At 46.5% G+C, this 12,092-nt stretch overlaps 1 protein-coding gene and 1 pseudogene across 1 annotated transcript in view; both read left to right on the plus strand.

Moving 5' to 3' along the window:
* KIAA1210 (KIAA1210 ortholog) overlaps nucleotides 1-12,092 on the plus strand; it is a 273,066-nt gene that overhangs the window by 30,084 nt on the left and 230,890 nt on the right. The gene's annotated exons all lie outside the window — the stretch shown is intronic.
* On the plus strand, nucleotides 1,651-1,769 carry LOC134953924 (5S ribosomal RNA; annotated as a pseudogene).

Below are 12,092 nucleotides of genomic sequence, written 5' to 3' on the forward strand. Positions count from 1 at the left end.
ATATAAGGTAATGCAGTAATATGTTTCTCCTACATACTTGAAATGTATTTGTAGTTGATTATGTGCTCATATTGCTTATTATACTAATGTATAACCTGTGACTGATTGCTAGTGTGATTGCTGACTTTACTATAATTCTGTCAGTTTTTCTGTGTATTCTGATCCTCAATGCTGGTGCAAAGCAGGGTAGGGTCAGATTGTGTGTCACTTTAACAAATTTTAAAGTGATTACAGTCACAAATTGTGTAGTAACACTGTACAGGTGTGTGATTTTATTTATCATGTCTAAGAGCAGCAAGGGTGAGGAAAATACACTTTCCACAGCAGCACCAACACTCATTTCATGTTTGTCTTGCGAAGCTGGGTTAACCTATCAGGATCTGGTTCAAAGGGATTATGTGCAAAATGTTCTAGTTGTCACCGAAGCCTCATAAATTACAGAGGCAAGCACAGGTTCTAGTAGAACCATCATGGGCTACTTTGCACAGACATTATCCAATTTAGCTGAGCAGATAATGCCAGCTCCAATACCAGGCATAGGTTACCATATTAACCCTTACATGTAATATTCATTGGGAATTGGCAGCCTCTCAACAAAAGCAGGCTGAAAGGCCGGTGGTAAGTAAATCACATAGACATGATACAACATCTTCACAGTCTACACATGTTTTAGATGAGGATTCATCGGAGGATGCACTTCGGAGGAAGGTCTCAGCTCAGTGGACATACCTGAGCTAATTAGTGCTATTTAAGCCATTTTATCCTTAGAAGAGGCAGCAGAACCTGTGTAAAAAAACTAAGGCAACTGTATTTAAATGTCCCAAAACAGCTGATGGAAATTATGCAAGAGGTTTGGGTTACGCCCAGTAAAAAGTTAGAATTCCAAGAAATGGAATTCCAATTATCCTCGTCCAGCTGGGGACTGTTTAAAAAAGGGAGGTGGCTCCCAAAGTAGATTCACATGTCATAGATTGGTGCGAAAATCTACATTACTTCTGCTTTCAACATAAATAAATTATGTCACGGATAGGAGAGTCGATTATTTTCTAAAAACCATTTTTTCCTTGTCTTGGGCAATCATTAGACCAGCCATGGCTTCAGCCTGGATGGCATAAGCAGTGGCAGCCTGTGCTGATGCATTGAAGGAGGATCTTTCAATGGCATCTAGAGAGCAAAAATCCCATATTGCACATATCAAACAGGCAGCGATAAGCGGACCTGGATATGGGTACAATTGCCTCTCAGGCATCAGATTCAGCAGTAGCAGCTCTCAGAGCGGGGTGGCTATGCACATGATAAGCTGACGCAGAATCCAAGAAGGTTCTGGAGTCTTATCTTTGTTTACTGGAGATATTCTTTTTGGTAAAGGATTAAACCGTATTTTGGAGTCCGAAGCAGACTCCAAGACAGTGAAGTTTACCTTTCACTCATAATTTCAAGCCTAGTTTCCAGCTTTTCGGTTCATTCGGAATCAAGGAAAAGCAGAAGGAAAGGGTAATAGCAAACAGTCCCAATCCAACAAGTCTGGTAAGACTAAAAGGTATTGGGCTACCAGGGGACTAGTTTTCAAATCTGAAGATAAGCCATCAGCCTGATGGTGCCGGCCTACTACAAATGCCTGGGTGCAAGAAGCGGTATCTCATGTTTATGATCTACAGCCACACCACACTGGACCTGCCCAATCTTATCTGATCTTGGAAGCTAAGCAGTGTGGGTCCCAGTTAGTACTTGGATAGTAAACCACCTGGGTATACCAGGTGCTGTAGGTGTTTTAAAGAAACACTCATTAAAAGTTGTACCAGCCTGTCTTCAGTGGAAACGAAGACTAAGGCTTTGCAAGAGGCAGTTCAGGAGTTGCTTCAGTCAGGAGTGATAATTCCAGTCCCTCCTGCACAATGAGGACAAGGTTTTTATCCCAACCTGTTTTTAGTTCAGAAGCCAAATGGGTTGTTCCGGCCCATACTCAATCTCAAAGCGCTAAATAAGTACATTTGGGTGCCTCTGGTTTCATATGGAGACTTTACGTTCCATTATTTTGGCCATGGAGCAGGAGAATTTTATGGTATCCCTGGATATCCAGGATGCTTATCTACATGTTCCTATAGCACTGTCCCATCAGCGCTATGTCGGGTTTGCTATCCTCCAGCATCATTTTCAGTTTCATGCCTTATCATTTGGACTGACCACAGCTCCCAGAGTATTCACCAAAATGATGGTGGTGATGGCATCTTATCTCTGCTAGCAGGGGATAAGGATTTTAAAAAATCCATACCTCGACGATTTATTAATCCTGGCACAGACTCGGGAATTGTTCAGTGTCATCTGCAACAGACAACAGCGTGTTACAGAGATACGGTTGGCTCATAAATTGGGAAAAGTCGTCTCTGGTTCCGTCACAACAGATGAATCACTTGGGGGCTGTGTTGGATTTGGGTATTCAGAGAGTAATTTTAACTCTGAACAAAATATCCAAGATTCATTTAAGTATTCAGGAGTCGCTACACAGTAAAACGGTATTCATTTACGTGGTAATGCGTGTGATGGGTTTGATGGTGTAGACATTCAACATAATGGAGTATACTCAGATCCACTAGCTGGTTCCTACTCCAGCCCCACACGCCTGGTTTGCAATTTTAGATTTCCGTTGGTGGATTGCTTTGGCTCCTGAACTCTGATCCTCAAGCTAAGAATTCTACATCCAGGAACTGGAGATATCTGCAGTCAAGCAAGCAGCCCTCCCACCATAAAATGATGAATATTAAACCCACTCCACTATCCACCCCTCCCCTAGATTTTAAACACACCTACCACCTGGAAGTCATGTTTCAGGGCCCCTTCATTCAGCCTAATGCCCCTTCTACAGTTTAGTGTTCTCCCTCCCGCCCCATCTCCCACCATCTGTGCAGTAAAAGAGTAATTAGCAGAAATTTATACCTCCCAACTTTGATGATAAGGAACGAGGGACTTTTGTGCGGTGTGGCCACGCCCAAATTCGAAAAGGGGGTCTTGCCTGTGGTAAAGGAGCGTGGCTTTGTGGGAGTGCCCATGATCGTGAGCCATGTCCCCCCTTTCATCACTGAGGGGGCATGCCCAGAGCTCTGTGAGCTGCTGCCATGCCCCCTCTCCCTCTGTCTCCAGTGAATAGACGCTGTGCGCACAGCATCTATTCACCGCTCCTCTGATAAGCAGAGCAGTGAGTGACAGGAGCCTCCCAACTGCCCCCCCACGGAACACTGCGACCCAAGAGTGGGACTGTCCCCAAAAACGGGACTGTCCCGCAAAAATCAGGACAGTTGGGAGGTATGGAAATGACTGCTCCAGGTCACACATGCTGAGCAGATGATAGAACACCCCCTACCACCCGCGGGACATCAAAGCTACTGCTGATAGAACCTCCCACCCCAACCCCTGCAGGATGGGTAGGGGCCCCAGTGCATTGTTTTGCCCAGGGGCCTACACTGCTGTTAAGACAGCCCTGATAATGCATGCAGAGGTGCTGGCAGGGGCATAGCCAGAACTCTGTGGATCCCATATCAACATTTCGAAGGGTTCCCATTCCTAGTGCTTCTAGAGAAATACTTTTCCGCAGAAGTTTTTCACTTCTGCCCCATAATAGTGCCCTAGTTCATTTTCTGAACCATTGTAGTTACTCAGGGGTATAGATCCGACAACCACTATTCAATAGAGTGGCCAAATCCGACTGTCGGATTTGGCCGTTGTCCTTGTGGCTGTCAGTAGCTCCCAGTGTGTGAGAACACAGGGAGCTGCTGGAGCTGCACATCACGGCCGACCAGTGCCGCGTTGCAGGGAGAAAGGTGCCTGGCCGGGGGACAGCCGTCAAGGTACCTGACAGCCCCGCTCCCCATAGCCTGCCATACCGCTCCCAGTCTCCTCACCTCAGTCCGACTTTTTTAAAAGTCGGATTGAGATTGTCGGTAAGGGGGCCAAAACCTGTCGGATTTGGCCCTGTTTCCGACAGAAGCATGCGGATCGGTGGCTATTCCGCTGATCCACGTGTTTTCCGACAAGTCGGAAATTCCCTACTTGTCGGAAAAAACCTGCCCATATTGAATAGGTCGAAACGACTGAAATCTGATGAAAGCTACCGTCTTTCCGATATGACGGCAGCTTCTGACAGCTATTGAATACACCCCTTAATATTATGGCCCATATTAGTGCCCTGGTCTATTTTATGAATTATAGTAGTTCCCTAGTTCACATTATCTCACATTGTAGGGCTGCCAGTACACATTATTTAACACACTACCTCCAATTTACTTTGACATAGTCTACCTAGTTTATATTAAGCCACATTACATTGTCCCAGTTCATGTTATGTAACATTGTAATGCCTCCAGTTCACTTTATATCACATTACAGTGAGCAGGTCCAGGGGCAGATATATTGCAGGCCCCATGGCAAAAGTTTGTAAGGACCCCTACATACTGCCCATTGGTCCACTGGTTAACAATATATATAACACATACAGTAACTTTGACAGGGAAGATGGGTCCTTCACGCCTCTGGGCCCCATAGCAGCTGCACTCCCTGCACCTATGGTAGCTACACCCTTGGGTGCTGGCACCTTAAGTAAATGGGTTTTGGCTCATCCTTCAAACATTTCGCATGGCAATGTTGACATCTGTATTCAAGCAAGCCAAGGGTGACTACTATCCATTGGGTGTGGAGGGTGAGGGTACCGGGCTGAGATTTTGTCCTGGGGGACAAAAGTCTGGCTTCACCCCTGACTGTATGCATATTCATAGTACTCTGAAGGAATGCTAAAATATTTCCTTTAAAAGCAGGAACACCTATTTTCCTTGTGACTTATTTGTGAATGACTTTCCCTGAGCCATGCTCTTATGGGCCCTACACACTTACCGATCCGCCGCCGAGCCTGCCGACGGCAGATAGGGGCGAAGGGTGTCCCGGCGGGGGGGGGAGGGGGGGAGTGAAGTTTCTTCACCCCCCCGTCACCCGGCTCCATAGCACTGCATGCTAATATGGACAATTTCGTCCATATTGGCCTGCATGCATAAGTGACGGGGCACCAACGATTAACGAGCTCGGGGCCGCGCATCGTTAATCGTTGGTGCCTCCACACTGCACGATGTGAACGAGTTCTCGTTCATTATTGAACGAGAACGTTCATGTCGTGCATTTTATCTGCCAGTGTGTAGGGCCCTTAACACCAATATAAAGGATACCTTGTGGAAATGTTTTATTGTAAATGAGTGAAGAGGAGATCATAAGGCGGTGTACCTGCCTTAAGGTGTGTACACACAGTGAGAGAAATCTGTAAGATTTTGAATATATAGTCAAAATCTTAAGGAAAGTTAGTGCACATCTCCAGGTGTTAGGCAGCTTGGGATACTGATTCGATCCCGATGCGTGCTCCCGTGGGGTCGGTATCGCAAGGCTAGATAGACTGTGCAGGCAAGTCAATCTTGACTATCTAGTGTACAATCTAGTACAAAAAGTATAGTCAAAATTGTCACTTAGTCAAAATCATGCATTGTCAAAATATGTACTGTCTGTACTTTTGATTTTGACTATCTGGGCTCTGGGGGAGTTCAAGGGAAAACGCATATTCAGAATTGGGCATAGAAAGGATCTCACTGTGTGTACACACCTTTAGAGAAAGCTACATCTGTAAAGCCAGGTACACACTATGCACATCAGATACATGCTCTGATCCGCATACACTCAGATATTTCAGTATGTACATTCTTCAATGGGATCAGGAGGTCAGGTATCTCAATTGTTAAGCAGCTCATAAATTGCAACTTCCCATTCAGACGGTTGCAGGAGGACAGTGATGGTTAAATCCCCCCCCCCAATCCAATGTGCAGGTGATAGACTGTGTGTTGCTGCCACCTACACACATGTGCAGGCGTGCTCCCCCTTCTGGCTTCTGAGGCTATTAAATAAATACTTTACTCTTTAGTTCCTGGTCTAACACAAAGTACTAAATAGTCCAGCTGGAATTGTTGTAATTTTCTTTTATGTGTCTAGAAATCTGTATCTAATTTTATATATATACAAATAATGCCCCCCAGCAGTGCCAGATACACAAATAATGCCCACCAGCAGTGCCAGATACAATGCCCCCAGCAGTGCCGAATATACAAATAATGCCCACACCAGTGCCAGATACAATGCCGCCCACCAGTGGCAGATGCAATGCTCCCACCAGTGCCAGATACACAAATAGTGCACCCCCACCACCAGTGCCAGATACACAAATAATGCCCCCCAGCAGTGCCAGATACAATGCCCCCATCAGTGCTCACCGCTGCTGGCTTCTTCTACCGCTGCCGGTGATGCTCCTGTATGAGGGACGGAAGGGGAGGAGAGCGCAGCGCGTGCCTCTCCTCTGAATTCCGGACTTGGAGATCAGCGGTGAGGGACGGGTGACAGTCTCTGCGGCAGGCATTTGAAATATGGTGCCAGTAAGTGAGCCAATCAAAACTTGCGGTCCAGCAGCCAGTCAGGTGCCACCGCTGCTGGTCCGCGAGCTCTGATTGGCTGACTGCCGGCACCATATTAGAAATGAAGGGAGGAGGAGTGCCAGTGATTGCACAAGCCCGTGCGCTCTGCGAGCTATCAAAAATACTACGGCGAGCTACCGGTAGCTCGCGAGCGACGGGTTGGTGATCACTGTATTAAATATTTTACAGCAGATTTATTTATGTATTTATTTAGCATTTTTTCAAGTCCAGACCCGGCACCCTAGATAGCCACGCGGCACCCTAGATAGCCCTTCCCCCTCTCTTTGAAAACTCTGTTAACTTTTCTAATTGATCTTCAAAAAGTCACACCTGCAGGTTTGTGGCTCAGTAATTTGCAAATTCAGTTTGTGAGAAATATAGATGTACAATTCATTCTAGGTTTTTTTTTTTTTTATACAGGTTGAGTATCCCATATCCATATATTCCGAAATAAAGAATTTTTTGAGTGAGATAGTGAAACTTTGTTTTCTGACGGCTCAATGTACACAAACTTTGTTTAATACACAGAGTTATTAAAAATATTGTATTAAATGACCTTCAGGCTGTGTGTATAAGGTGTATATGAAACATAAATGAATTGTGTGAATGTACACACACTTTGTTTAATGCACAAAGTTATTAAAAATAATGGCTAAAATGACCTTCAGGCTGTGTATATAAGGTGTATATGAAACATAAATGCATTCTGTGCTTAGACTTAGGTCCCATCACCATGATATCTCATTATGGTATGCAATTATTCCAAAATACGGAAAAATCCCATATCCAAAATACTTCTGGTCCCAAGCATTTTGGATAAGGGAGACTCAACCTGTATCATATTTATAGCACTTTTATATACAGCAGAGCCTAAGCATTTGTAAAATAGCAACTATAGATATACACTTTTTTTTTTTATACATTTATTTCAGTTCAAGACAAGTACTGCTGAAAAACCTTTTTGCTTTCATGTAAACTCTCCATCTGTCCCTAGAACAGGTGTGGTATGGAAGGTAGATAGTAGGTCGACAATGTCTAGGTCGACCACTATTGGTCAACAGTAACTAGGTCGACAGGGATGCTAGTTCGACAGGGTCTCTATGTCGACATGGTCTAGGTCAAAAGGTCAACATGAGGTATTTGAATAAAAAAAATTGGTGTAGTTTTCTCCGTAGTGTGACCGGGAACCCCAATTAGTGCACCGTGTCCCCTCGCTTTGCTCGCCATGCTTCGGGCAAGGTGCCTCGCTCCACTACCGCTGCACTCTGCACAGCTTACTATTCCCAATCGTAGTCCGTGTGGATCATTAAGTATGAAAAAGTAAAAAAAAAATTACATTTTTTTGTAAAACTCAAATTGACCTTTTGACCTGTCGACCTAGTTACTGTTGAGCTACAGACCGGATCCCCCCCTGGAACAGAGTGTTGACGTCAGTTGAGTAGCTGTGTACTGTGCACACTATTCTGAAGTGTGGACTCATGAACACTGATATAAGACAGTGGAATGGAGGGCTTCAAATCCTCAACTGCAACCCGCTTACTTACTTCCCTGAGTACTACAGTATACACCTTGGGGGTAATTCAGAGTTGATCACAGCAGCAAATTTGTTAGCAGATGGGCAAAACCAAGTGCACTGCAGGTGTGGCAGATATAACATGTGCAGAGAGAGTTAGATTTGGGTGGGTTGTTTTTTTCTGTGCAGGGTGTAAATACTGGCTGCTTTATTTCTACACTGCAATTTAGATTTCAGTTTGAACACACCCCACCCAAATCTAACTCTCTCTCTGCACATGGTATATCTCCCCCACCCCTGCAGTGCACATGGGGGGTAATTCTGAGTTGATCGCAGCAGCAAGTTTGTTAGCAGTTGGGCAAAACCATGTGCACTGCAGGTGGGGCAGATATAAAATTTGCAGAGAGAGTTAGATTTGGGTGGGTTGTTTTGTTTCTGTGCAGGGTAAATACTGACTGCTTTATTTTTACACTGCAATTTAGATTTCAGTTTGAACACATCCCACCCAAATCTAACTCTCTCTGCACATGTTATATCTGTCCCCCCTGCAGTGCACATGGTTTTGCCCAACTGCTAACCAATTTGATGCTGTGATCAACTCAGAATTAGGCCCATGGTTTTGCCCAACTGCTAACAAGTTTGCTGCTGCGATCAACTCTGAATTAGGCCCCTTGTCCTCTCAGCTTCCTCATGTTGGTTGAGCACTCCTGGACAGTGCTGGTGTCAGTTTTGTGGCTGCTTTATACGGTGCCTTCAGCTTTCCTACGTATCGCTTCTTCAGCTCCTCATACTGGGGGCGAGATTAACTAATAGTGATCGCGGGCCATCGCCGGTCACCACAACGATGCTAATCGCTTATGTACTAATCCCGAAAATTGGGTTTTTGCCACAGATTTCTCTGACGTCCTAGTGGATGCTGGGAACTCCGTAAGGACCATGGGGATTAGCGGCTCCGCAGGAGACTGGGCACAAATAGAAAGCTTTAGTACTACCTGGTGTGCACTGGCTCCTCCCCCTATGACCCTCCTCCAAGCCTCAGTTAGATTTTTGTGCCCGAACGAGAAGGGTGCACACTAGGGGCTCTCCTGAGCTTCTTAGTGAAAGTTTTAGTTTAGGTTTTTTATTTTCAGTGAGACCTGCTGGCAACAGGCTCACTGCATCAAGGGACTAAGGGGAGAAGAAGCGAACTCACCTGCGTGCAGAGTGGATTGGGCTTCTTGGCTACTGGACACCATTAGCTCCAGAGGGACCGATCACAGGCCCAGCCTTGGAGCTCGGTCCCAGAGCCGCGCCGCCGGCCCCCTTACAGAGCCAGAAGCAAGAAGAGTCCGGCAAATCGGCGGCAGAAGACATCCTGTCTTCCACAAGGTAGCGCACAGCACTGCAGCTGTGCGCCATTGCTTCTCAGCACACTTCACACTCCGGTCACTGAGGGTGCAGGGCGCTGGGGGGGGGGGGCGCCCTGAGCAGCAATAGAAACACCTTGGCTGGCTAAAAATACATCACATATAGCTCCTGGGCTATATGGATGAATTTTAACCCCTGCCAGATTTTCACAAAAAGCGGGAGAAAGGCCGTCGAGAAGGGGGCGGAGCCTATCTCCTCAGCACACAGGCGCCATTTTCCCTCACAGCTCCGCTGGAAGGACGTCTCCCTGACTCTCCCCTGCAGTCCTGCACTACAGAAACAGGGTAAAAAAGAGAGGGGGGGGCACTAATTGGCGGGATATTAACAATACAGCAGCTATAAGGGAGAAACACTTATATAAGGTTGTACCTATATCTATATATAGCGCTCTGGTGTGTGCTGGCATACTCTCCCTCTGTCTCCCCAAAGGGCTAGTGGGGTCCTGTCCTCTATCAGAGCATTCCCTGTGCGTGTGCTGTGTGTCGGTACGTTTGTGTCGACATGTATGAGGAGGAAAATGATGTGGAGGCGGGGCAATTGCCTATAATAGAGATGTCACCCCCTAAGGAGTCGACACCTGAGTGGATGGCTTTATGGAAGGATTTACGTGACAGTGTCAGCTCCTTACAAAAGACGGTTGATGACATGAGACAGCCGACTAATCAGCTAGTCCCTGTCCAGGCGTCTCAGAAACCATCAGGGGCTCTAAAAAGGCCGTTACCTCAGGTGGTGGATACTGACGTCGACACGGATACTGACTCCAGTGTCGACGGTGAGGAGACAAACGTGACTTCCAGTAGGGCCACACGTTACATGATCACGGCAATGAGAGAGGTGTTAAACATTTCTGATACTGCAAGTACCACTAAAAAGGGTATTATGTGGGGTGTGAAAAAACTACCTGTAGTTTTTCCTGAATCAGACGAATTAAATGAGGTGTGTGATGAAGCGTGGGTTTCCCCCGATAAAAAACTGATAATTTCTAAAAAGTTATTGGCATTATACCCTTTCCCGCCAGAGGTTAGGGCGCGTTGGGAAACACCCCCTAGAGTGGATAAAGCGCTCACACGCTTATCAAAACAAGTGGCGTTACCGTCTCCGGATACGGCCGCCCTCAAGGAACCAAGTGACAGAAAACTGGAAAATATCCTAAGAAGTATATACACACATACTGGTGTTATACTGCGACCAGCAATCGCCTCAGCCTGGATGTGCAGCGCTGGGGTAGCTTGGTCGGATTCACTGACTGAAAATATTGATACCCTGGATAGGGACAGTATATTGTTGACTATAGAGCATTTAAAAGATGCATTTCTATATATGCGAGATGCACAGAGGGATATTTCCACTCTGGCTTCAAGAGTGAGTGCGCTGTCCATTTCTGCCAGAAGAGGATTATGGACGCGACAGTGGTCAGGTGATGCGGACTCTAAACGGCATATGGAAATATTGCCTTATAAAGGGGAGGAGTTATTTGGGGTCGGTCTATCGGACCTGGTGGCCACGGCAACTGCTGGGAAATCCACATTTTTACCCCAGGTAGCCTCTCAACATAAAAAGACGCCGTCTTATCCGGCTCAGTCCTTTCGTCCCCATAAGGGCAAGCGGGCAAAAGGTTCCTCTTTTCTGCCCCGGGGCAGAGGAAGGGGAAAAAGACTGCAACAGACAGCCACTTCCCAGGAACAAAAGCCCTCCCCCACTTCTGCCAAGTCCTCAGCATGTCGCTGGGGCCTTACAAGCGGACTCAGGCACGGTGGGGGCCCGTCTCAAGAATTTCAGCGCGCAGTGGGCTCACTCGCAAGTGGACCCCTGGATCCTGCAAGTAGTATCTCAGGGGTACAAATTGGAGTTCGAGACGTCTCCCCCTCGCCGGTTCCTGAAGTCTGCTTTACCAACGTCTCCCTCCGACAGGGAGGCAGTATTGGAGGCAGTTCACAAGCTGTATTCCCAGCAGGTGATAATCAAGGTACCCCTCCTGCAACAAGGGAAGGGGTATTATTCCACGCTGTTTGTGGTACCGAAGCCGGACGGCTCGGTGAGACCAATTTTAAATCTGAAGTCTTTGAACACTTACATACAGAGGTTCAAATTCAAGATGGAGTCACTCAGGGCAGTGATCGCGAACCTGGAAGAGGGGGACTATATGGTGTCTCTGGACATCAAAGATGCCTACCTCCATGTCCCCATTTACCCTTCTCATCAAGGGTACCTCAGGTTTGTGGTAGAAAACTGTCACTATCAGTTTCAGACGCTGCCGTTTGGATTATCCACGGCACCTCGGGTCTTTACCAAGGTAATGGCCGAAATGATGATTCTTCTTCGAAGAAAAGGCGTTTTAATTATCCCTTACTTGGACGATCTCCTGATAAGAGCAAGATCCAGAGAACAGTTAGTAGTCGGAGTAGCCCTATCTCAAGTAGTGCTACGGCAGCACGGCTGGATTCTAAATATCCCAAAATCGCAGCTGATTCCGACAACACGTCTTCTGTTCCTAGGGATGATTCTGGACACAGTCCAGAAAAAGGTGTTCCTTCCGGAAGAAAAAGCCAGGGAGTTATCCGACCTAGTCAGAAACCTCCTGAAACCAGGGCAAGTCTCAGTGCATCAATGCACAAGAGTACTGGGAAAGATGGTAGCTTCCTACGAAGCGATTCCATTCGGCAGATTCCACGCAAGAACGT

The sequence above is a fragment of the Pseudophryne corroboree genome, chromosome 8 (assembly GCF_028390025.1).
Source record: "Pseudophryne corroboree isolate aPseCor3 chromosome 8, aPseCor3.hap2, whole genome shotgun sequence".
Lineage (NCBI taxonomy): Eukaryota > Metazoa > Chordata > Amphibia > Anura > Myobatrachidae > Pseudophryne > Pseudophryne corroboree.